Source organism: Podarcis erhardii (assembly GCF_964252035.2).
Source record: "Podarcis erhardii genome assembly, chromosome: 17".
Lineage (NCBI taxonomy): Eukaryota > Metazoa > Chordata > Lepidosauria > Squamata > Lacertidae > Podarcis > Podarcis erhardii.
In genome coordinates, this window is record NC_138515.1 from 7,550,427 (window position 1) to 7,575,234 (window position 24,808).

Below are 24,808 nucleotides of genomic sequence, written 5' to 3' on the forward strand. Positions count from 1 at the left end.
GGTCTGCAGGAGCCAATCAGGAAGCAGGGTTTAGCCGGGAACCTCGCCCGTATGGAGATGGTTGTGGATGGAGGCCTCCTTCTTCTAGCCATGCATTTGCTCTGTAAGGGGTAGCAGGGAGACAGGCTGCTCCAACTCCTATACGAGAACAATGCAGGCTTCTAGTTTTGTGGGGACCAAGCTGCCTTTGCAAGTTGGATGCAGCCCATGTCCGCCCCACGTTCATCGTGGCAGGCCCATTTCTGTTGTGTTCATGCACTGCTTTGTTCATTATTACTCTGCCTGCCAGGCCCCTCTGCCCTTTCGCTAACCTCTGAATAGGCACAGGGGAGGAAGGAATTACTTCTCCAAGCTCCTTCAGCTCCCAAGTCCACCCAACCCCAAACAGATTTGGGGCACAGGACCCCCCATTTCTCCATGGCTGGCGTGTGCACACTCCTTGCCCTCCCCCTACCGCAGTACTTCAAGCTGGGCATGGTTGAGGATGGAGATGTGGAGATGGTAGCAGCTGAATAGATGGGAGAAATGCTTTGTGTTGAGAAGAAAGAGGACTGTGTAGGACACCAAAGAGGGCCTGGGGTTGTTTTCTTAAGCCAAATGTATTAGGAGCCATTTAGTAGAGTATTTCTGTTTGGCCTCGACACTCTTGCTATGCATTTCTGGCAGCAGGAAAGAAGCAGAAGATGGAGCGGAACGGTGCTGGGTTTTGATATAAAATGTCACTCATGAAAGCTGAGACTTCTATATCCTCTTCCTTCTCTTCCTTCTCTCTCTCTTTCGTTCTTCTTTCCTCCATTGCCCTATGGACAGCTTTTCATTATCTTTTCCCTTTCATATTGGATTGCAATGACGCATTGCTACCCTCCCTCCTATTTTTAAGCAGGGTGCTTATTCTAAATAATTTTTAAAATGATAAATAATAAAACCCTCAGATTCTTCAAGGAAAATGTGGCATTTAACAAGTCTCCCTACATTAAGATATTGCCCTCTCACTGAGGACAGTCTGCTACAATACATGTTTAGCTTTGGTTTCAGTTTTGTTCACAGCAAAAATATTTGCAACTGGCTTGGTCTTTTACGGACAGCGTTGATGTTGACTGAGCTGAAAATTTTCATGCTGGAAGGGTTTTTTTTTTTTGCAAAGAAATTCAGTTACACCAAAACCAGTGCTTCCACAGGAAATAATTTATTCCGAGGAACACATTTCAATTTTCTGGCAAGTTGTGTCCAAATAAAACCTTCTGTTTTGAATCCACATTTCACAGCAAATGACCTTGTGTTTTGGTTTGGTTTTGATTATCAAATGCCATTTGGTTTAAAACAAACAGCAATTCTCTTGAAATGCTGATTTGAACTGAGGATGATTTCAATAGAAAGACAGAAAAAAAGAAAGAAAGAAAGAAAGACCTTTTCTTTTTTGACGTTTCTGAGGTTGAAACTTTTAAGGTCTCGTCTTTATGCAGCTGGCTGCTGGCTTTGCTCATCAGCCGAGCTGTTCGCTGTTCCTGCACTCAGCCTGGCTGGCTGGCTGATGACCATGGCGGCTAAAGTACGGGTTGTCCCGTTGTCCTTACTGTTTTGTTTCCCAGATGTCCAGGAAATTTTCTTTCGAGTATGCTGGATTCCATGTTTGAAAACTGTGTGCAATAGAAACCTCTGCTTTCCTCCACCCAGCATCTGTCTTTTGGTCTCTGCTTTGCGTTTCCTCTGAGATTTGCCAAGTACACTGTAAAGGTGAGCTCCATTTTAGGGGGGGAGAAACCTAGGCAGAAAGAAAATGGAGTGCCTTGGCCCATCTCCCACCGTGAGCAACTGCCAGAGCTGGAAACGCAGCCTGACGAACTGAATGCAGGAGCCTCTTACTCGAAAGACGTGGGCCTTGGCTATTGCCCTTTCACCAGCCCTTTCCCTGGCTGCCTTTGCAGACTGCCTTGACCTGAATGACGGCTGTGGGGCACTTGGAGTCATGGGTGGAAAAGGCAACCCGCCAGAGCAGTCGTGCTATCTCTGCTGGAGCACTCTTGCAGCTGACCACAAGTCAGAGCCGACCATTCCTTAACAAGTTGCAGGCAGCTTTCCTTTAATCTAATTACTTGTCTGTTACTTCACCCCTTGCCTGCTCCTGAGCTGCCTTTCCTACCCTTTCTCATGCCATTTTATCCATTCATAAAGTCGCAGCCACTGGAAACCTCCTTATAGAGTGGAACACTTACATACTCGAAAATACAGTCTTGCACAAATACTTTCAATTTTGCCAGTGCTCCGTCAGTAATGCTGAACCGTCCTTCCTTGCTATGTCTCTTGGTGCGTTTAATGATGCCACTAAATTTAGCAACCCTTGAGCGTACTTACTTGAGAGTAAGTCCCATTGAACTCTAAACAGACGTGTATATGATTGCACTGTTCTGGGGTGTGCGTGGAAGAGGAACGATGAGCCCGTGAACCTATGCCCATGTGGCGGGAGCAGACACGGCCGAACCATGTTGACTCGTAGCCACATGGCAAGCTAACCATGCATAGCCCTTGCTACATGCAGGATCCGGCTCTTGGCCTGGTGCTGCCAGCCAGGTGCCCTGAAAGCTGGATTTTGTGTATGGCAGTGGGTGCACATGAGTCATAACTAGCAGCTCTCCTTGGGCTGGGAATCAATAGAGGCAGCCTTTGTCTGCAGCTACCACATGCTGAATGGCTGTGAGAAATTTCAGAATTCAGCATGAGCATCCTGTCTGGCCCTTAACTATTCAGCCGCTGCTGCCACTGAATCTTATATGAGCGTGAATCAAAAGAGTGCTGGATTTAGACATCTATGCTGGAAATTCTGCTGAGGCATGAATTCACTTGATGACCATGGACAAGTAAATTAATCTCTCACCCGCATTTCCCCGCCCGTAAACTGAGAATAGTGACTGTGGCATGGATAAATAAAACAAGGAGGTGTTAATGGTTCTGAGCCTTTTGGCTCCAAACCAAAATTAATAATAACAAATAGGCCCCACACTTTTTGTTTCCTTTTTGAGCTGGAGGTTGAATCTGCCGTCCTCCTTTTAACGAAGGTTGTTCCCAGACGGGGAGTTTATTGTGGCATCAGTACTGCTCATGGTCATAATTCCTCTGTAGTGTCTACACAACGTTGTCATCGTCAAAATGCCAGCCTATACTTTGTTTTACCGTGGAAAATCCAATACGTAAAAATAACCAATTATAAATTTACAGACATCACTGATGTGGAAGCTCAATAACACATTACTCCTATTATTAACCACTGCTTTTTTGCTGGATGGTTTGTCACCTGTGTGGTGACATTCTGATGTCAGGTCTCTATTACCATAGCCATACTTCCAATTGCTTCTCACATAAGTACAACATAAATGTTATGTTGCTGGTGGCCCAGTACTAAACAATATGCACCCATTTCCACTAATTGCCATAAAGTAAAGGTTCATCTGGTTTGGTAGAGCTATACTCTCAATATTGCCACACCAAGCACACTGAGGTTCTGCATGAGTCCTCTTTTATCTTAATTTCAGTATTTAGTTGCCGCTGCATTTTTCAGGAGGAAGGGGAAACGTGTGATAGTGCTGCTGACAGTTTCAAAGGCCTACGGGACATTCCTAATATTTTTGGATATTGTTACGCATTCTGCCCCCACCAAATAAAAAATAATTGCATACAACCTCCAAATTTTATTTATTTTTTTAATGGAAAAGGACACCCCCTGCAAAATCACTAGCCTCCATTTTGCCTATTGTTAAACGTGATAACTAAGGGCTGGCAGCATTTGCTCTTCCGCTCTGACTTCCAGTGATGTGAGCAGGTACAGAAACATATGTGTGCATGTCCAGAACAGAGGGGAAAAAGGAGGGAAGGAGAGCAGTGATTGAGGGACAAAAAACACAGCCCAGATACATTCCGTCAAGCTGCAAGGTAGGCTGCAAGCAGTGGAATTGTGAATATCCACTCCTGGAAAAAAATATATATGCATGGAAGCTAATGTACTCAATGCTCATTCAGAAAGATAAGATCTGAACTACACCCATTTGTAATACAAAGCCCCTGTATGGAAGCACCTTAATTTATACCCCTCTTCTAGAGCCAGAAACAGACTGCAGTCATTCCACATTTTGCCATATTTGGAATTGACACCCCACCATCACCCACAATTCTTTCAAGGGCCTTTTGCATCTTCTATTGGCTAGGCACAGGACAAAGTATATTCATGCTAACATAAGCTTGAGGTTGGTGTCGATAATCTGCTCTGCCTAGACAGCCCCGGTGCCTGTGGGCTTTGGTTTTCACCTAACAACACATTCCTTGTGGGCCTTTGAATTCTTAGCGTGGTTCTTAAGGCCTTCCAATATCTCTGCCTTTTGGGATATGGAGGACTGGGAACCAACCCACGTGCTGTCAAGTGACAGCTCGGACTACACCTAATGGGATTAGTGCCCCAAATCCATGTCCAGTTTACTAGCACAATGAAGAGTTAAGAACTCATTAGAGATTTTCAGATCCCCCAAGCCACAGTCACAGGGACAGCATGAAAAAGAATGACATAACTCAAGGCAGGAGGGGAAGAGGAACAGCTGCAGAAAGCGCTTCTAAGGCCTTAAAAGCGACGCTGCATTTCAGGAGACAGTGCCTGGGGTGTGTGGGATTGCTGTTACACAATTTTATTCCAGGGACACACCTAATTCCTTCTTCCCGCCTTTGTCTTCTGCCATGGCCCTCGAGGTCCTAAACAGAACTCAGCAGTTTTCACTCGACATTCACTATCAACAGCTGCCACACAGGAGGTTAAATTTTCCAATTTTTTGATGCTTGGTTTCCTCTGGGAACATCTATCCTGGTGTTGTTGTTTTTTTACTCACTTTTGTGATGTACCTGAGGATAATGAGTGTGTATCTTCATGTGATTCTCATGTGCCAGAGTAATGTTATGACAGGACTTTGCTGAGACATACATGGGCGGCCAGCTGCCGCAGGTGGGGTGGGGGAGGGATAACGTGAATGAGTTTTATTTAGTATGTATTATGCACTTTTAATTGTACACCATCATATTTACTTTGTTTAAAACTCATCTGTTTCCCCCTCAGCTTTCCCTTTAAGGGATTTAGAATGACTGAATCATAGAATTGTACAGTTGGAAGGTACCCTGAGGCTCATCTATGCCCTTTTAATGCAGGAATCACAACTGATAGGGAATGGTCGGGAAGGCAGAGGTAGAATGAAATTGACTTGAGTTTATAGCTGAGGAACCTTAGCAAAAGAATCCCTGGTCCAAGTCCAGTTCTGTAAGCAGAACTGCTTCAGAAGTATTTTTTGTAGGTTGGAAGTCTAGTCTAACAAAATGAATGTCCCAACTTTTTTTAAACATTGGAATGGCTCATGGAAATACTGTAGCTTTTCATAAGAGGGGCAGCCTCTCAGGGGTGGTATGGGATGACCCAGTCACCTAGGGATAGCAAAACAGTTCCCTCCAAATTGCAGCGACTGGTGATTTTGGAGGTGTTTGTACTTCTCAGGTAATAGTGCTCTGATTTGCCCTTCTGGGTGTATTCTGTTTCTATATTCTTGTTTTTAGTGATGCATTTTATTGATGATTTTATGTTGTTCCCATTTATATTTTTTAAGGTTTGTTTGCATATTGCAAATAAATAAATACTGGGTTTTAAAATATATTGGCTTTATTTTTAATATTGCTTGTATGTCACTATGTACATTTTGAGAAACAAAAAAACAGTGGGAATGCATTTAGAAATAAGAGGGCTTACTTAGTAGCCTTTACCAAACCATTAGCCTTAGTTTCCTACATCTGTAAAATGGGCACAACAGAGACCTATAGTTTACGCAGAATTTTCTGTTGTAAGGAGTTGGTGCCAGTTGGAAAAGAAGCCTCAGAGAGTCTGCTGGATAACACAGCTGAGATCTGTCAAGGCTCTCATCTCTTGCTTATAGCTGTATCAGAAACCTCACTCTCAGAATAGAGACTATAAATGCTGAGATACATACTGAATCCACAGACAAGCATCTCAAGTTATTCATAAACAAAAGGACAACACCACTGTAGGCCAGCAACCGCCATGACTCTCAGGGCTTATCTGTGCCTCTGTTTGCCCAGCCGCTTTCCCCTGGGGAAACCCACAGTTTAGCGCTGAATTGGAACAAATGGCAATTGGGTTTTCCACGGATTGATGTTTGTTCCAATGCAGCACTAAAGAGCAGGTTTGCTGGGGGAATGTGGCAGGGCAAAGGCAAAACCGCTTGGACCCATGCCTAGAAACCATGGGACAAGTGGAAAACTGCTTGGACCCGTGCTTTCTAGGCACGGGAGAAGCAGAAATATGGACGAGCAGAAGTAAGCCCTCAGTTATCACTATTTCCACCTCTGTTTTCCCCCTTCTCCGCCACCACAAGTCTGGTGGTAGTGTGAAGCAGGGATAAGTGGGGACGAAACACCGGCATGGTGCTGATGTCACCTCCTGGGGCTGTTGGCCAATCCTCTGCACACCAAATAATTTAGCTTTTCTCAGCGAGAAACCCATCAAATCAGCTAAGGCAGAGGAAGAGGTAGGTTACATGAGCCAAGGGGGTTAAACTGCCACAATTTTTTGTGAAATATTCCAACGTTGTTTTTTCATGATTAACCAAAATGTCACAATATAGTGAGCAAGGTTTTTTTGAGTCTACCAGAAAAGCTGCCCAGATACTGAAGTCATAATGTCTGCATTGGTCAAAGGTTCATTTTGTTATTCAGAAGCGGTTTGGCTGTGGAGGCCTCCTGTACTTTTCCAATACATGGGTCTCTCTGCACCTCTATTTCCTCATTTCTTCTTTCAATCCCTCTTTTAAATACTTTCTCCTCTTCCCCTTATCGTTACTCCTCATGGGCATAGCCAGGGGGTGCAAGGAGGGGTAGCTGCCCCCCATAAATAAATAAAAATCAATAAAAACACATAGTTAACCGAGGTTCTGGCCCCCCTAACAAAAGGCCCACCCCTCCTAACAAAAATCCCGGCTACGCCCATGTTATCCCTCCTATGTTCTCCGCCCCCCCTTTTCTTTACATTAAAAAGAAATTCACATCTTGCAAAAGGAATATTTGTCCGATTTTGAAAGGAGCAAATAAATACAGTACAAGACGATGTGTAACAAAGAAATATATTAAATTCAATGAACCCTAAACCTTTTTGGTGAGGAATTTGAAGTTTGATCTGTTTCAACATTCCACTTTTATTTGTTCAAAAACAATTAAGGCAACACAATTTTTAAAAATAGCTCTTACACAACATTTTCAAGAAAATTATTAATAGGCGTGTCCAGATAATGTGCAGGTATGAATTTATAAGGATCTCATAAATGGATCCAGTCTTCCAACCCAATTAAAACCAGAAGCAATATACTATTGCAAGAGTAATTAATTAGTCAACACTGCAGTGATGTGCAATTGACAAATGAATTAAAAATACACCTATATTGATTAATTATGTGATAAATCTCTACCCCTCCTATGTTCAGTGGCAACGGTACACAAGGCTTTCAGTCTTCCAGCGGTTCACACAGTGAGGGAATTATAGACACAGGCCATGTGCCCTGGCTGACTGCAATGAGCTGGAAAAACTAGTGCCAACTTCACCAAGCTAGCTCCAAAATATCCAGGGAGATAGGGAGTATACCCTCAAGCCACCTATACATTAATAGTAATAAATAAAAATATTATTATTATTATTATTATTATTATTATTATTATTATTATTATTGTCATCCCCCCACACCACCACCCATGGAACTCACCCTACCCTCTTCCCCTCCCAATCTAACCAGTTTCCTGAGATGAAAGCTGCACTTAATCCTCCCACCTACTGGTGGCGCTGTGGATTTTTTGGGGGGAGAAGGCAGGATGAGAGAGACTGGTTGAAAATGGTAGAGAGGAAGTTGGAGGGTTGTGGGAGGAAGTCAATGGCTGCCTTTCAGAGAAGCCATGGCTGGTGAGGTGAGGTTGGGGGGGCCTTCTGTGTGAGGGCATGAGTTACTGAGTGGGCAGCTGAAGGCCCAAGTATTTGCGTTGCGGAAGCAGCCCTGGCACAAGCAAAGGTAAAAGGATTCTGTGCTCCCATGGCTGTTTATTTACCTCAGTTGCTCCTCTTGAAAAACAACAAAACCCCCCTCAAAGTTACAGCTACTGCCAGTGCTTTTCCCCCCTTCTTCTTCCTAAAAAAAATGTTTAGGGGTACTCTCATATTGAAATACTGCCCCTCAAATCAAAAATTAAGATTAGAATGGCAATGCTTCGAGGAGTATATGGAAAAACACTGCTCTCAAAAGAATATGTTGCTACGCTTGGATTAAGTATGTAATGTATAAGCAAGAACAAAAGTTAGAAATGGTTATAAGATGTATTATCCAAAGAATGCAATGGCAATAAATTCGAACTAAAGGAAGTCGAGTCATGGTGGAGGGAAGTTTATGTTTGTAGCGTAGGGTGTATATGTCTTTTCTTTTGGTTGATTTTGTATCAGTTTGTTTATTTTATTTTTCTGTACCATATATTAATTTTTTAAAAAATAAATAAATAAATACAGTGGTACCTTGGGTTATAAACGCTTTGGGTTACAAACACTTCAGGTTACAAACTCCACTAATCCGGAAGTAGTACCTTGGGTTGAGAACTTTTCCCCAGGATGAGAATGGAAATCGCGCAGTGGTGGCAGCAGGAGGCCCCATTTGCGAAAGAATGGTTAAGAATGGTTTCGGGTTCAGAACGGACCTCCAGAACGAATTAAGTTTGTAACCCAAGGTACTACTGTACTGCCCCTCAATGAGGCCAAACTTAGATTCACCAAATGTTTTGGGGTATCCATACCCCTGTGACCCTCCCAGAAAAACGCACTGGCTACTGCTAAACATTTAGTCAGTTCCGGCGCTGTAGGCAGAAACGAGAACATTGCTGCTTTGTGTGGCTCCATCCCAAGCTCCAAGAAGAGATTTCAAACTTGGTGTGTGTGTGTGTGTGTGTGTGTGTGTGTTTGCGTGTTTGCCCTTTAACCAAATTTTACCTAGGAATGCAGAACCAGCCATTTTGCCTCTGGAGTGCCATTCCAGAGCCGAGTGTTTCTGGAACTCTCCAGAGCGTTTCCAGAGTGCGTCTGGAAACTGGACAAGGATGGCAGCGGTGACCTGGTGTTCGGCATCCTTATCTTCTTCCCACTTGCATTTTAGCTGTTGCTCCCCACATTTGGGCCCACCACAATAACCACAAAAATTCTTATTAGGCCTGATGCCATCCACAGACACCCTTTCAGCCCTCTTAGTCTACACTAACTGTTGATTTATTACTCATTAATGACAATTCAGAGTGGTGGTGTTGTGGCACAAGTGGTGGTAGCAGGGACATTGGAATTGCCCATTCATTTTCCTTTCCCAGGTTATTTATGTGCTGAGAATCTGTTGGCTGGATTGGTTCAGGGGGAGGTTCAGATAGCAGTACCTACTTAGAATTTGACAGATGCTCTGGTCTATTTATATCTTAAATTAACAAAAACTCTCCAAATTATCTATCAAAACTCAGCCCACAAAAGCACAGAAATGCAAGCAAATCCAGCAAATGTTATTGGCAGTTCTGAAAATGTTTTTTTTTTTTAATAATAATAAAAAAAGCTAGGGGCTGATTTCATTTTTTAGGAGCCAGCATCAAATTTATAGATGCCAGCTCTGTGTTAGCTAAATAAGTATTTTAGATTGCTGCATGCCAGCATCACTTTTTTTTTTAACATGCCCTGTGAACCAAATGTTGCCCCCTTAGGCTTGGTTATTGGTGCATATAATGTATGGTTTTTGTATGTTTTTGTGGCTGAGTGCACAGCCATAATTTTACATGGTGTTGTTGCCTTGACAGCCTGCATGGTGTCAGAATAATTCTGACTTCCCATTTAAGCAAATATTTTCTTGATTTCAGTGCTCTGTCAGGTAATATTGAAAATAAGTGGGGCAGTGTCCAAATGATAGTACTTGTGATGAAGTTGGCTGTGCCAGATTAAGGCTGTGTCCACACATGTAAGAATACCTGCACATGCAATGTGCTTCAAAGTTGGATAATACGTTGTTTCATATTGAATTTTTCTCTCTTATTGGATTAGCCATGGATTGGGAAATCAACTTTTAGTGGGGGGAAAGTGCAGATTGCCTGTTTGATTAGGAGGACATTGTGTGGATACGGTGAAAAAGAAAAAAAGAGAGCCACAAACAGCCTCAAATCCACATTAAACTCACTGGTGGATCAACCTGAAGTAAAGTGAAGCTTGCACAATAAGCATTATAAATCACACGTGCCTTTGATTCCCAAAGGTTATTATGTGGTATTTCCTCACTTATCTTGCTTTGCCTTGAGTTCAGGGGTGAAGGGAAAACTGTACAGAAACATTAATATATAACAATCATTTTGTTTTTAAAAAATTAAGCTTCCCTTTTGTGTGTGTGATTTTTAAAAATAAATATATATCTCTTGTGGTAGGAGTTGGTCGTCATCTAATAAAAATTGACATTTAATATAGTCTGTGAAATAAATAATTACATACACTCTCACACACATTCTTACAGAATTGGACCTAAGCCATGGCTAAAAAACCACGAGGCTTGGTTGGGCTGTAATGCTAAACTAAACCATGACTTCGCTTCTGGTAGCATGGCAGGAGCGGAAGAGGAGCAAAGCACCTAATATTTTAGCCTCATGCACTAGCACATCACACATTTACCTTTAAACTATAATTAAGCACAGTTAGAATTAAAGAACAGGGTCTCTTTAAGCACATTCTGAACCTAGAAATTAGTTGCCCGTACTAGAACTGAACTGAGCTCACAATCCTTTCACACAAACATCCACCCCTGGTTAGCTTTCTTTGATTTCAGCAGTCTATTTCAGGTGGAAAAGGTCATTTTGTTGTTGCTATTATTAAACGACTGGGAGTCAGAAATCCTTGCCAAGCTATTGCAGATCACCCAGAGACCCACCATTAGACCCCCATCTACCTCCTGCCCACCCCTGCCCTAATAATCTCCTGGGTAGTTTAGCCTTGGCTCTCTTCTCCCCATAGCGGAGGCAGAAAATTGTTAATGTCAAAATGTTTTGTTTTTGTTTTGCATGCCTGTATGTGTGCATTCTGTGAGCAATGTGCTGGTAAGGAAGAGGACCAGGGAAAGTGACTATGGAAAAAAACATATTCTTGTGAGCCACAAGAGTAGGGCTGGCCAGCTGTAGTCGGTTGTGTGGCTTTTTCAGGTCTTTTCCTTACTGATTTTACTGTGTATACCTTCTGATTCTGTGTTGTTGGTTCTGAGAGACAGCTGGGGATTGGCATGGATGGCATTACCACACTGAGAATTGAAGACAGGCAAATGTCCCCGTTTCAGATGGCTGCGCAGCAAGATTATATGTGGATGAAAATCCTACAAATTGAAGCCAGTTGTATTCTCCGGCACTTTCTTTTCTGATTAGCATTTATTTTCCTTGTTTGCTTTTTGTCTGACTGCATGTTCCTAGTATTGTACAATCGTGCAGTAAAGGAGCAAAATCCACTTAAATGAAGGTGAAGGGCAGCCCGGGAATCCTGGCATAACCAGCAAGTGCTGCATAAGATAGAAAACTTGTCCTTCGATATAAGATGTGCTAGATAGGAATTTTTTGGGAATGACCACGGTAATAAGCAAATGCAAATGTAAGCAGCCTAAAATGTGATGGTTTAGAACAGGGGTCAGCAAACGTTTTCATCAGGGGGCCGGTCCACTGTCCCTCAGACCTTGTGAGGGGCCACACTATATATATTTTTGGGGGGGAATGATGCAAGAGCACCAGGAGCCCTGGTGGCTGCTTACCTGTGTCTTGCGAGTGGCAGGGGCAGGTGGCGGCAGTGGAGGGACGATGAATGGCGCGTGAAAGGGCTCCGGAGAGGGGCTGCTTAAAATGGCAGCTGCTCGAGTGCTGCTGCTGCTGGCACCAACAAAGCCCAGCTCCCTTCCTCCTCTAGGCAGGGCGAGGAGAAGCCAGGAGGAGGCACCGCCGTTGCCGTGTGAGGGAGAGGGAAAGAGCGTGAGCGCTGGTGATCCATGAGGCAATTCCTGGACTGACTGCGGGCTGGATCCAGAAGGCAATTGGGCCTGATCCGGCTCGCGGGACTTAGTTTGCTTACCCATGGTTTAGAAGCACTTCAAATCTCACTCCCTTATGTTCAGGCACTGTATGGAAAAACTTCCTGCATTTTTATTATTAGATTGATTTTTAGTGTACAGTATTGGAGTGGTTTGGGTTATCATACTGTTCTCACACTGGAGGCTTTTGAGTTGGAGATCATATGGGTATTTTCTGTTTACTGCAGCTGCTAAACATCTCTGCTGCTCCACAGACTCTGAATAGTCGAAAATGAAAATGTTGCATTTCCCCCTTTAGTAGGGTTGAGACTTTCCAGTTAAGGTCATTGGACATACAAAGTTTCTGTCTTGATGATTCATTTCCATTTTCTGAAGTTGATTCCAACTTACAGGTAGCCATTGAGGGACGTAGGCCCCATGAATTGATCAAATCTGTTTTTTAATAAAATAAAATTCAGTTATAATAATTCTATTCACAACTTCTTGTTTCACTGAGTTCTGCAGGATAATTGTGTGTGTGTGGGGGGGGGGGGAAATAGAATGCCCTTTACTCCTAGGTATTTTTAAAAGAGTGGTGAGTCCTACTTTATTGCTCATATTATTACTGTTCATTATCTTTTTTATTCATGTCTTACGTATTGCCTCTCTTAGTTCTATTCATACTTATGATGAGGTATAGACAGAATTATTTAGTTAGTGGCAGGATTAGTATGCACATGTACATGTGAGCATGTAAGGTGGAAAAGGATAAAACATCCAAAAAAACTGACCTAGACTACACTATATTCATTTGTGCACCATTCTTGTGTGTTACTTTTCAACAAAGCAAAGTTTGAGTGCCTTAAAATGTTAGTTAGGCTGGTCTGGTATCTATCCAGGCCTGGCCAGTGGAAATTTATTTTTGTGGCTGAAATATACACACACAATCTCCAATTATTCTCTGAACATGAATTCTCTGAACATGAATATTAACAAAAATGCTTACGTAGAGATCTAATCAGGGAAAGTCAATGGTAAAGGGAAAGGTAGTAGCACGTGTGCTGAAAGTTTGTTTCATGGCAGCCCAGATGCCTTTAGCACCCTGGCCTATGTGATGTTAGACAGGCTTTTTGTTGGATGCTAAAACTTTCATATCTCTACAAGCTTTCCCAGAAGTATAATCTGGATTCCTTTTTGGAAAACTTTTGTGGTTTTTTAAAATTTTGTGTGTGTTTTATTGTGGTTGTACACCATTGTGATACTTGGTTATGTTTAGTAGTCTATGAATATTTTTAATAAAGAAGAGTGACTGGACTACAGGTTTAGGCTGTGATCCCATCTTCATATTAAACCATATTAACCATACCAGTTTGCTGCTCCTGCACTAGCTTCCATTCGCCGGGCAGGATTCCTCATTGAAACCCTCACCTACCCTCCTCTCATTTTTTGTAGCTATTGGATAACCCTTGTAAAAACTGTTCCATTGAAAATAAAGCAATAGCTCCATCTCTGTTCATTTTAAAACATAAACGAGCAATGCTCTTCACTGAGTTTTAATGTTGTTCTGTTAATGCTGATGGACTCTGAGTGAAGCTGATTGTTTGGGGGTGTGCTTGCTATTGCAATCCTATTGTCTCTCTAAAAGGCTGCTAAAGGGACATTAGCCAGGTGATGTTATGATGTTACAGTTATGCAAAAAGAGGTGAATATAAGGTGTGTCTCTCTCTACCAGCCTTTTTCATGTAATCTGCTGCTGATATTCATGCAAGGAGGGTCACAATCTCCACAACATCCTGCTTCCTGTCACTTTCTTGGTCAATTACCTCTTTAAGTTGTGCTGCAGCTGGTGATGGTGACCAAGGTTTTGCATTCTCCCTTCCTGGCCACTGTCCTGGCCCACTTTCCACATTACCTCTTACCCTGCTGCTTACACATTTTTGTATGTGTGAATTAGCACCATTTTACCTGTTATGCCCATCCATCTTCGTCACCTTGCTGTTTTTGTCCACAGCCAGAAGCTAAAAGTCTTGCTATTTCATGATCTCCCACCAGAGCTTTTTCATGGTCCCCAGAAACTGATTATGATCTTGCACAGTGTGGCCTTCTCTTCCCTTCACCCTTACTTCAACATTTTGGGACGTGCATAGGTGAATGGATGCAATTACTCATGATCAGACTTTATTAAGGAAATAAATAGGCTCTGCCTTGAATATTGCTCTACAAATAGGAGGTTAATATGTGTGGCAAATGTGTGAAGACAATTTCCAGGACAGTGGTGAACAAAATTAAATGTGATAAGAGAATTTGAGCTTAGCATGGTGTCTTAGTTTTTTTTACTATGTATTTATACTAATGTAATGTTTATTAAAGTTTCTAGGTGCTTTAATATCTATAGTAATATCAATATCAATATCTATAATGTGAATAGTCAGGTGAAACGCAACCAGCTAAAGCAGACTGACTTATTTTTCACTTGCTCAATTTTTAAATTGCTCTTCATCAGTTAAGATCCACTTTTTATTTCTTTTTCTGTGGTGTGTAATTTGGGTGTCTTCCTTTTTCCTTCTTTTTTTCTCTTCCTTGCCCAAATAGAAATATTTATACTTTGACATTTGGCTTCATTGTTGTTAAAAGGCAATACAATGTGCTAGGAGGCTACAAATATACTTCTTTGTGTCCTTATCATAGTGTGCGGTTCTGTTTAACCTCCTCAGATTTCCATGTCCCAGTGAAGGTGAAAGACATATATTTGCAAGTTATAAATGTTGCATCTGTATATATTTTTCAGCCACTTCTCCAGCCTGGGCTTTAGGGGAGCTATCCTGAGTGCTGTAGTATGTATGTATGTTTGTACTGTGTTATGTGGTGTGTGTGTATGTGAGGACAGGAAAGTGATTGTACGGAAAGCCTTTCATAATTATTATTGCCCTCTCCCCACCCCAAAATCTGGCCCTGTTCATGTTAGTTACTTCCCTTTATTGTGTGCATGACCTTCTTAGCAACATATTTTTTTCTGCTCATCCCTTTATTTCCTCCAGCTGCCCTTCTGGTAGGGGGGAAAGTATAGCTCTTCCATGATCCCTCACAATAATTTTTTTGAGGCTGGGCAGGTTAGTGACCGTGGTTCCATTCTGGTCAACTATTTCTGTAGCATAGACTGGAAAGATTCATCTGTCCATTTTAAACTAATTTAAAACAGGGAGATAAAAACAAATGCAGTTGTTTATTATTGTCATGGTATAATCTCAGCACTACTAGGGCTATGTAACATGCAAAAGTGGATATAAAATACTAATGCAAATGTTGGATCATTTTATTTCTCTCTTACACTGTTAAAGCAGCTGTGAAAGATATATCTTGGTGACCCGCTTCTGCCAAAGGTGGGAAAGGAATGCTTCTACTTTTTTCAAAGTAAATAAAGTATTTTTTAAAAGAGAGAGAGAGAGAGAGAGAGAGAGAGAGAGAGAGAGAGAAGGAATCCAGTGCATAACATGCTATAGGTTTGTGACAGGCCCAGAGAAATAATGCTTGGGCATTGTTTGGCCATGCCCTAATCCCGATTAATCTCCTGCATTGAAAGGAAAAATCGTTCTGGTGCTGCTTTTCCAACCTTGGTGGTGCAGTGATGGGACAAACTGCACCAGGAGGCATTTCCCTTTTGTGTAAATCTTAAAAATGAAAATGAGCTCTGTCAGGATCTGTATGTGGCAACCACATCTCTGCATCTGGAATTCTCAGCTCTTGGTCCCTGATCAGCCAGTTCATATCTGTGAGGTGTAGGGGTGCAGGGGGGGGGGGAAAGGATTTTTGGGTCAATAAAGAGAAGAAGAACAAAACTTGACTATGATCCAACCAGCTATTTATTTTCTTCCACGCCGGTTATCTTAGTACTTCTGCCTTTTACGGAATAAGCTCCTTTTAGAGGTGTTAGATAAGATAAAACTCCAGTTGGTGCGTGTTCTTCAACCGGATAGGATACCTAGTGTATCCTGGGGGACACTTCAGCACATATATATTGTTAAGTTGTGTTTTGCACTCTTTTTTATTAACCCCCCCCCCAGATTGTTTGCTCTGAGTGCAGAAAAAAGCAGCTTGTAAATGCCTAGAAGTAAAAATATAAATAAAATCAAATAAATAATGCACAGTTTTTGGTAGGAATAAATTTTCCCACACAACACCCTTTGCTATAGAAAAGAAGCCCCCTAATGGTTTCACCGACAAATGCCTTCCCTCAAAGTTGAGAGCTATTTATAATACTTTTTTGTAATGTAGCAAAAACATGCAATTATTAATCTCTCAAACCACCTCCATTTAATGTGCATATTAAGTGGGCTTAGTAAAAGTAGGAACATTCCATTTCTCAGTGTAATACAATATTGCTTCCTATCTGAACTCTGGGGTAACTATTCTAAAAAAGAGAGCACTCCATATCATATGACAAACACTTATGATGTATATAGTGCTTTTAAAGTGTTTAAAGCACCTCCTGTATATTATCCTTCTATAACCCATAAAATAGCCCTGCAAGGGAGGTGGCACTTACTGTGTGGGGGGTCTGAGGCCAAGAGAAAGGCCTTCTAGTATCAGACCATGGCAGAGGCAGGATTCAAACTGGGGACATTTTGAATTTTGTTTGTAGGTCAAAATATACTTATTTAAGAAAGAAGTCCCATTGTACATCCTGGGACTTCACACATGCACAGGATTGTACTGTTAGCCACTATGCAACATCAATTCTCATTCATGTACACATTTCAGTCATATTGGTCTTTCCATATTGGAAAAAGAAGAAGTGATCAGTGAATATTCTGCAAACACACGCTTCATTGCAATGGAAGTTGCTGGATTCAGAAGGGCTTTGAGTACGACAAAGGCAAATAATGATGCAGTGACCATCATTTCATGATGTCTGGCTCCGTGCTGTTGTTAGATGCCAACCCAGGGTTGGTATGCAGAGGTATACTGCCTCTAAGCCTGAAGATTTCTCTATGGTAGTCTATCTTAAAGTTTTTATGTGATTATATGCCTACCGCATTTTAAAATTTAAAACCCATTGTTGTATATTGTTTTAAATGTTTGTTTTGCTTTTGGGATTATAGTTCCATTTGTGTTTCACAAGCTGGTCTATGACCGTAATAATAAATATCTATCTATTAACTACTATTCCTAATTGTCATTAAAACTCATTCATTTGCCTAATTTTAAAAGTAAATCTAAGTGCCCACATATCTCGCAGTGACAGTATGGCAATTCACCACTGGCTGTCAAAAAGGATGCTTCTGTCACATCCACATTCTATCCCAGAAACACACCAGTGGGCCTTTGCAAAGAGGCATATCTGTAGCATCAAGGCACCGGTAACTTGCATGCGTGGCAATAATGGTGCTTTGAGGATAAAAAAAGATATTACAGGTTAATAATTGCAAAAATATTTTTTTGTGTTATGGCGTTTCCTGCTTTGCCTCTTTCTGGAAGATCTCTTCCTATGCTAGAATCTTTCTAGAGACAGAGAGGTGAGTGCCTTATTTTTCTTCCTCTCATGCACGCAAGATTCCCATAGCAACTTCTCCTTCCTAGCTCCCTTTGACTTGGAGGAGGAAGTTGCAAACTGGCCCCTGACCCCATACTAACATGTTGAGTTTCCTACCTGATCCCTGTTCTTATCTGACATTGTCTCCCAGTAGGAGGAAGCAGAAGCATCCTATTCACAGAGCCTGGTAAACAGGATATTTCCTTCCCCTTTTGCCAGACATTCCTATTATTTTTGTTCACTTCTACAGGGAGAAAGAGAAAGAGAGAGATATGAAGGGGGGAGGAATTAAGGCAATTTACTCCACTGAGTTTATTTGTGGATTACTGGCTCACTGAAGGACCTACTTTTAAAACAAGAAGACAGATATTTATAATTTGGTAGAAACAGATATTGGCTTCATCTGTATACAGTCTATATAACAACCAGTGCAGGTTATTATTATTATTACCAGAGCTTTTTTTTCAGCTGGAGCTCACTGGAGCTCAGCTCTGGAACCTCTTAGATGGGTGCCATTGCCATTCTAAGAGAACAAGGGAGAAGATCATGGTGAGCTCCGGCACCTCTTTTTCTGGAAAAATAGCAATAATGATGATGATTAAAATTTCTATACTACCCTTCGTCCAGGGATCACAGGGCATTTTAAAATATAAAAACACAAAAATACATAACATAGTAACAAACAAAAACAATACCCCTCTCCCCAGCTTGAAATGTCATAAAAGGTAAAGGTAAAGGGACCCCTGACCATTAGGTCCAGTCGTGGCCGACTCTGGGGTTGCGACGCTCATCTCGCTTTATTGGCCGAGGGAGCCGGCGTACAGCTTCCAGGTCATGTGGCCAGCATGACTAAGCTGCTTCTGGCGAACCAGAGCAGTGCATGGAAATGCCATTTATCTTCCTGCTGGAGCAGTACCTATTTATTTACTTGCACTTTGACGTGCTTTCGAACTGCTAGGTTGGCAGGAGCAGGGACCAAGCAATGGGAGCTCACCCCGTTGTGGGGATTCGAACCGCGACCTTCTCATCGGCAAGTCTTAGGCTCTGTGGTTTAACCCACAGTGCCACCCACGTCCCATTTGAAAGGTCATAGATTGTTTAATTAGCCAAAGGCCTTGGAGAAGAGGTTACTGCCAAAATCAACCCTGTCCTGTCCTTCTGAATCTCATTGAGAAATCTGTACTATATAATGCCTTTTGTATCAGCCTGTTAAAGAGCCAAGACTTTGGATCTTAGCTAGATCTAACTAATTGAGGTTCTATGTGACCTATGGAGCATCTTTGAAAAGCACTCCCTGTACTGGGTACTTAAGACATCTGACTATGGAATTTTAATAAATTTGGGCGTTTTAGTGCTTCTGAAGGAGAAAATATAGGTTTTGTGGGAAGGGAAGGTGTTGCTTTTCTTAACCTTTACAGGTTAGCAACATTTCAGAGGCACTTTAAAATGTTATTCTTTTCACCTCTTATTCTCTAACGGAGAACAAACGAAGTGACCTGTAGGAGACACTTAGCGCCGGAGACTGAAAATCCAAACTGCTTTAATGGAAGTCCCAGGGACGTTTTTGTCTACCACAATTTCTCCACAACCCTTCACCTTTAAAGTCCCGGATGTCAGCAGAGCTTTTGCTATTGTGTTAACTAATTTATGCAGGATTTCAATGACAGTGTTAATGGGGCTTTAGTTAGGCAGTTCCTTGTTTCTGTGGGAACAGAAGGTGTTTACAGATATTGTTTTACTTTCCATCTGGAGATATTAGTGAGAGACCGGGTGTGGAGAAAGTGGACAGCAAGGCTCCCCCCCCCCATAATATTAGAAAGGGGTGTATGTGGAGGTGTCATCCAATGAAGCTGAATGGTGGGAGATTTAGGACTGACAAAAGGAAGTACTTTCCACCACTATAGAAGATGTGTTTGATGGCCACCAATTGAGATGGCTTTAAAATGGGGTTAGATTTGGAAGAAAAGAAGACTGGACTGCTAGCAAGACTGGAATCATAAAAAAAAAATTGAAGAAGTGATGTGAAAGTTACCCACTTTTTCTAGTTCCTCCAAATTACACATAAGATCATGAAAAGTTGTGCATCAGAAAGGGAATAGAAAATATTTTGAAAACATGTTAAAGAAACACAAGAAAAAAACATACTCTAAATAAAAGCAGATATCAAGAAAAATTCAAGTATAGAGAACAGAAGTGTGTATAAGAGGGCAATGCAATGGCATTGGGCTCTCTGGAAAAGTAATAGTGGGGGACAAGCATTTATGATTCTGTAGAGAGAGAAAAGGTGATTGCACATGTAGTGGTGAGTATTTTTTGGTGTACATGAAACTTTCCAAACTGGAGTAACAATGGGTCTACTGAAATTTGTGAAGTATAGTATGCCTAAAGAGTACTACACACAAGTGTTATATATTCTTACCTTACCATATGCTGGAAGGACAGTATAAAACCAACTAAAACAGAGTTGATTACATCTTGGATTAATAAGACTGAGAATGATGAGGAAAAACAGGAAGAAAATAAAAAAGTGCAAAGCAGTTGGGATCCTGTAGTGGAAGATATCTAAGTTAGGAATGTCAGGAACTAGGATTTTTATTTTTATATTTTGGTGTTACTGTTTTTATTCAAGACAAAACAACACAATACAAACAGGTCAACAGGTACAGATCAGTTTTAGTATTACAGATATAATCACAAGATAGCACCATCATTTTAAGTCAGGTAACCCACCTTAAAAGAATTATAAGGACAGAAAATCGGGACTCCTTTGGATGAGAGTTAACAAATGAAATAAATATAAACCAATCATCACCAAAGGTGTCCTTGTATGTTTCTCCAGACATCACCTTTCAGCATTAAATGAATTTATCAGTCAAGGCTAAATACCATACTTTATTTTTATTATTATTTATTAAATTTATATATTATACCCTTGTGCATATTACATTCATCAGTGTTCTTCCCATGTAATGCTATCTCCGTACATGCCACTGCTTAAGGATGATTTTACAAGTTCTTAAGGACACTAAAGCTCATCCCTACTCCATGTCAGCATTATTATGAAGGAGGTTAGTTATCATACTAAACACTTCTGTCCAAAAGGGCTTTGGACCTTTGGATTTGATATCCTGCTTTATCACTACCCTAAGGAGTCTCAAAGCGGCTAACAATCTCCTTTTCCCTTCCTCCCCCACAACAAACACTCTGTGAGGTGAGTGGGGCTGAGAGACTTCACAGAAGTGTGACTAGGTCACCCAGCAGCTGCATGTGGAGGAGCAGGGAAACGAACCCGGTTCACCAGATTATGAGTCCACTGCTCTTAACCACTACACCACACTGGCTCTTTTATTTTATTTTAGCAATCCTGCAACATAAAGGTGAAAAAACATTGTTAAGATAGTGTAGTCATAAGCCTCATTATAGACCTTGATTTTAGCAGAAATTGTCTTAATAGGAGGTGTGTGCCATAAGGTCATCCATTCACCCTCAGTAATGACACCACCTACATTAATTTCCCATAAGTTTAAGTCCCCCTTCAGCTTTAAACTGGTAGTCTATTAGCGTCGTGCAGAAATCTGTTGCAACCCCGTTAACACGTATAGAGCTAGTCACACAGAGTTTCTCAAACACTGGTCAGAGATCATGGTAATCCATATCAGTGATGCCACTGCGAAGGGAAAAAAAGTGTTTACAACTTCAGTTTTAGCTTTTCTAATTGGATCTCAAGTTGGTGCATCATCAAAGGATTGCCTTGTTTGGAATAAATCTTGGATGGTTTGTAGTCCTTCCTTTCCCAACCCTGGTATTACCTATAATTGAATGGATCAACAAATTTTGGGTAGTGAAGGGAGAAGGGAGCACTAGCCAATCATTTTGCCTATTTCAACCAAACTTTAAGTGTGACTCATAGAAAGGGATTGACAATATTTTTTATATTCTAGCGTACGGAAGGGGGGAATGGCTGGGCATTAATCAAATTCCAGTTTACCCATGTGTTTCCTAATAATGCAGATAAACGGCCAATTCTGGAATGCCTTGTAATATGTCTGTAGATGGGGCATTCTAAATCTGTTATCTCTAGTTCTCCTATACATTACTCACTTGCGCCTCTGTGGGTTGTGCCCCACTTTACTAAAAGTGTGAAGCTTTTTGAAATCACACAAATGGAACTCAATGGGGAGGGTCTGAAACAAGAAGAAGAACCTAGGGAGTAGTGTCATCTTAAGGGCAGCAATCTTTCCCAGCCTGGAAAGAATGAGTTGTTTCAACTTGGCAATGTCTGCTTTTGCCCTCTGTAGTAGGGGATCAAAGTTCTTATTGTGCAACTAAATAATAGCATTGGGTATAAAGCTTCCAAGGTATTTAAGGCAGCCAAATTGCAATTTCAAACTAGACAATTGCTGCAGTCATTTTTGTGTATCTAGCAGAATGATGCACATAAGTTCCAATTTATCATTGATATCCACCACCTCCCCAGATCTCTCTAGCTGGATCCGAAGGGCTGGGATTACATCCTTAAGAGAAGTAAGAAGCAACAAAATACCATCAGCAAATAGATTAATAGAGTGGGCGGTACTGTTAATCCTGGGACCAATAATAAGTGGACCATCCCATATATTTGATGCCAGAGAGTCAATGACCAGTGCAAAGATAAGAGGGGATAAGGAACACTCCTGTCTTGTTCCAAATGAGAGCATAAAAGGTCTTGAGTCTCTGTATTAACTCTTACCACTGCTTCTGTCCGAGAGTATAATTGGTGAATGATCTGTATAAGTTGAGGACCAAAGTTTCTTCAGGATACGCATTAAAAATGGCCATTCAACCTAATCAAAGACCTTAAAGGCACCTGATGACAGCAGGATCAAGCACCCTCTGAATTGAATCGGCCAGTAGTTGGCCAGAAATAAAACCTGTTTGGTCCTCTTCAATATTCAATAAATAAACGGTTCATCCCATAAATGATTCATCCAAAATGTAAGTGAAGGTATCAATTTTGCATCTTGGTTTAGCAAGGTGATGGGACGGCTTCAGAATCCACACTGTGTGTATTTCCAAGACTCTGGGGTCACACCACCCTCTAAGATACTGTTGAACAGGTGCTGGGAAGTAAGTAAGAATAGCAAATTTAAAGGTCTTATAAAACTCTCCCCCCAGACCACCAGCTTTAGGCGTCTTGCCATGCTTCAGTTTCTTAACTGCCTGATCAGTTTTGTTTGTTGAGACATAGTGGTTCAGAAAAAGTATGTATTCTGAGGTAAGAGGACCGAAATGAACATTATTCAAGTATTCAAGTATTCATTTATCTTTCTTAACTCTGGTGAACCTGTGGTGTTTAATTCAGAGTAAAAATCATCAAAGGCTGCCAATATCTGCTCTGAATGGAAATGTGTTTGACCCCTCAAGGCTCTTATCTGGGTAACTCCATTGCTAGTCATTTTCAATTTTAAGGATCTTTGTAAGGGATAGAAACAATAAGATAATGGCAGTGTTATAGTAAAAATAAGGTGTTTGTAGTAGCTTAAATAAGTAGTATTGTGGCTCAGGACCACAATACCTCACAGACCGCCTCTTTCCATATGTACCCACCTTGACCCATCATCTTCTGATGCCCGTCTTTGTGTACCTCCTCCTTGAGAGGTCCGGAAGGTGGCAACATGAGTACGGGCCTTCTCTGCAGTGGCTCCCCGTCTGTGAAATGCTCTCCCCAGGGAAGATCGCCTGGCGCCTTCATTATTCACCTTTAGGCGCCAGGCAAAAACATTCCTTTTTAAAAAGGCCTTTGGCTGATTTTATTAACGTCCTATGCCCTTTTAAAACATGTTTTTTGGGGGGGTGGGGGTGGTTATTAGGTTGTTCTTTTTATTTTGGTTACATATTTTGTGGTTTTCTATTTTGATTTTGTTCTGTGAACCACCCTAAGACCTCCGGGTATAGGGCGGTATCTAAATTCAATAAATCATCATCATCATCATAGTAAAAGTAATCTTTTTATTGTGTTGTTTGAACTTCTTTATGGTTAGTCTAATCTGGTAAAATAGTAAAAGCAGATTAAATAAATGGAGGATAAGACTATCTATGATTTTGATGTCTACCCACTACCTCAAGGATTAGTGGCACCATGCCTCTGAATCACAGGTTACTGCGGAACAGCAGCAGGAAAGGACAGTTGCTTTGAGTCCCCATAAGCATCTGGTTGGCCACGGTAGGAAACAGATTAGTGGAGTAGATAGGCCTTTGGTCTGATCCTGCGGGGAAGAGTCTGGTTCATGAGGAACAGAGATCGGGTAGTCTCATAGAGTCCTTTCTCACAGCTAGACATTGTGGGCAAGGTGGCCTTGGAGAGTGCCAGCATTGCTGCCCTTTGGGTTGACAAATAATTAAAAAAGTCTTAGTTGGTCATTATGTAACATTATGTGAGAGTCGCTGCCTGAATTCATTTATGTTCCTCTTCCCAATTTTCCAATTATATTGCATCATTTTGTTATATAATCATTTTCCAGCTGTATTCTGTAATTGTGAGCTGCCTTGAGTTCATTGATAGAAAGGTGGTTTATAAGTGTATCAAGTGATTATTTTTCCTTTTAAATGACCAGCAATGTTCATCTGTGGGGCCTGAAAAAGTTTTTTAGAGTGTCTCTTCTTCATAGCTCATTTTAAAAATAATTTTATTTATAGTTTTCATTTATATACATTTCAATAGTTTAACAAAAGTTCTAACATTTCAAACCTTGACTTCCTTCCTCCTCTTTCTGCAGTTCCTTAAATTTATTTTATCATTTCCTGCATATTGTAAATTAACTTATTTTTTATTCATCTATTTTGATTATGTATTCTTTTAAAACTGCAGGTTATTACAGTAATCCTGCCAATGTCTTTATCTGTTTACACTTTGTAGATATTCAATAAACCCTTTCCATTCTTTTATAAAAAGGTTGTTATCTTGATTTCTTACTCTTCCAGTAAGTTTTGCCATTTCTGCATAGTCCATAAGTTTTTGTATCCATTCATCTCTCATTGGGACTTCTTCTTTCCATTTTTGGGCAAGTAACATCCTTGGAGTTGTAGTTGCATAAATAAATGAATTTCTATACTGTTTGAGTAGTTCCACACCTATAATTCCCAAGAGAAAAGTTTCTGTCCCCCCAAAAAATATTATCTTAAATAT

At 41.1% G+C, this 24,808-nt stretch overlaps 1 protein-coding gene and 1 long non-coding RNA gene across 7 annotated transcripts in view; one reads left to right on the plus strand and one right to left on the minus strand.

Moving 5' to 3' along the window:
- The window catches only part of NFIX (nuclear factor I X), a 256,837-nt gene that overhangs the window by 69,404 nt on the left and 162,625 nt on the right, over positions 1-24,808 (plus strand). The window lies entirely within an intron of this gene.
- On the minus strand, positions 7,051-9,160 carry LOC309332641. Its single transcript, XR_014152275.1, has 2 exons — positions 9,050-9,160; positions 7,051-7,680 (listed from the first exon to the last, which is right to left on the minus strand). It is a non-coding gene; the product is annotated as an uncharacterized lncRNA (long non-coding RNA).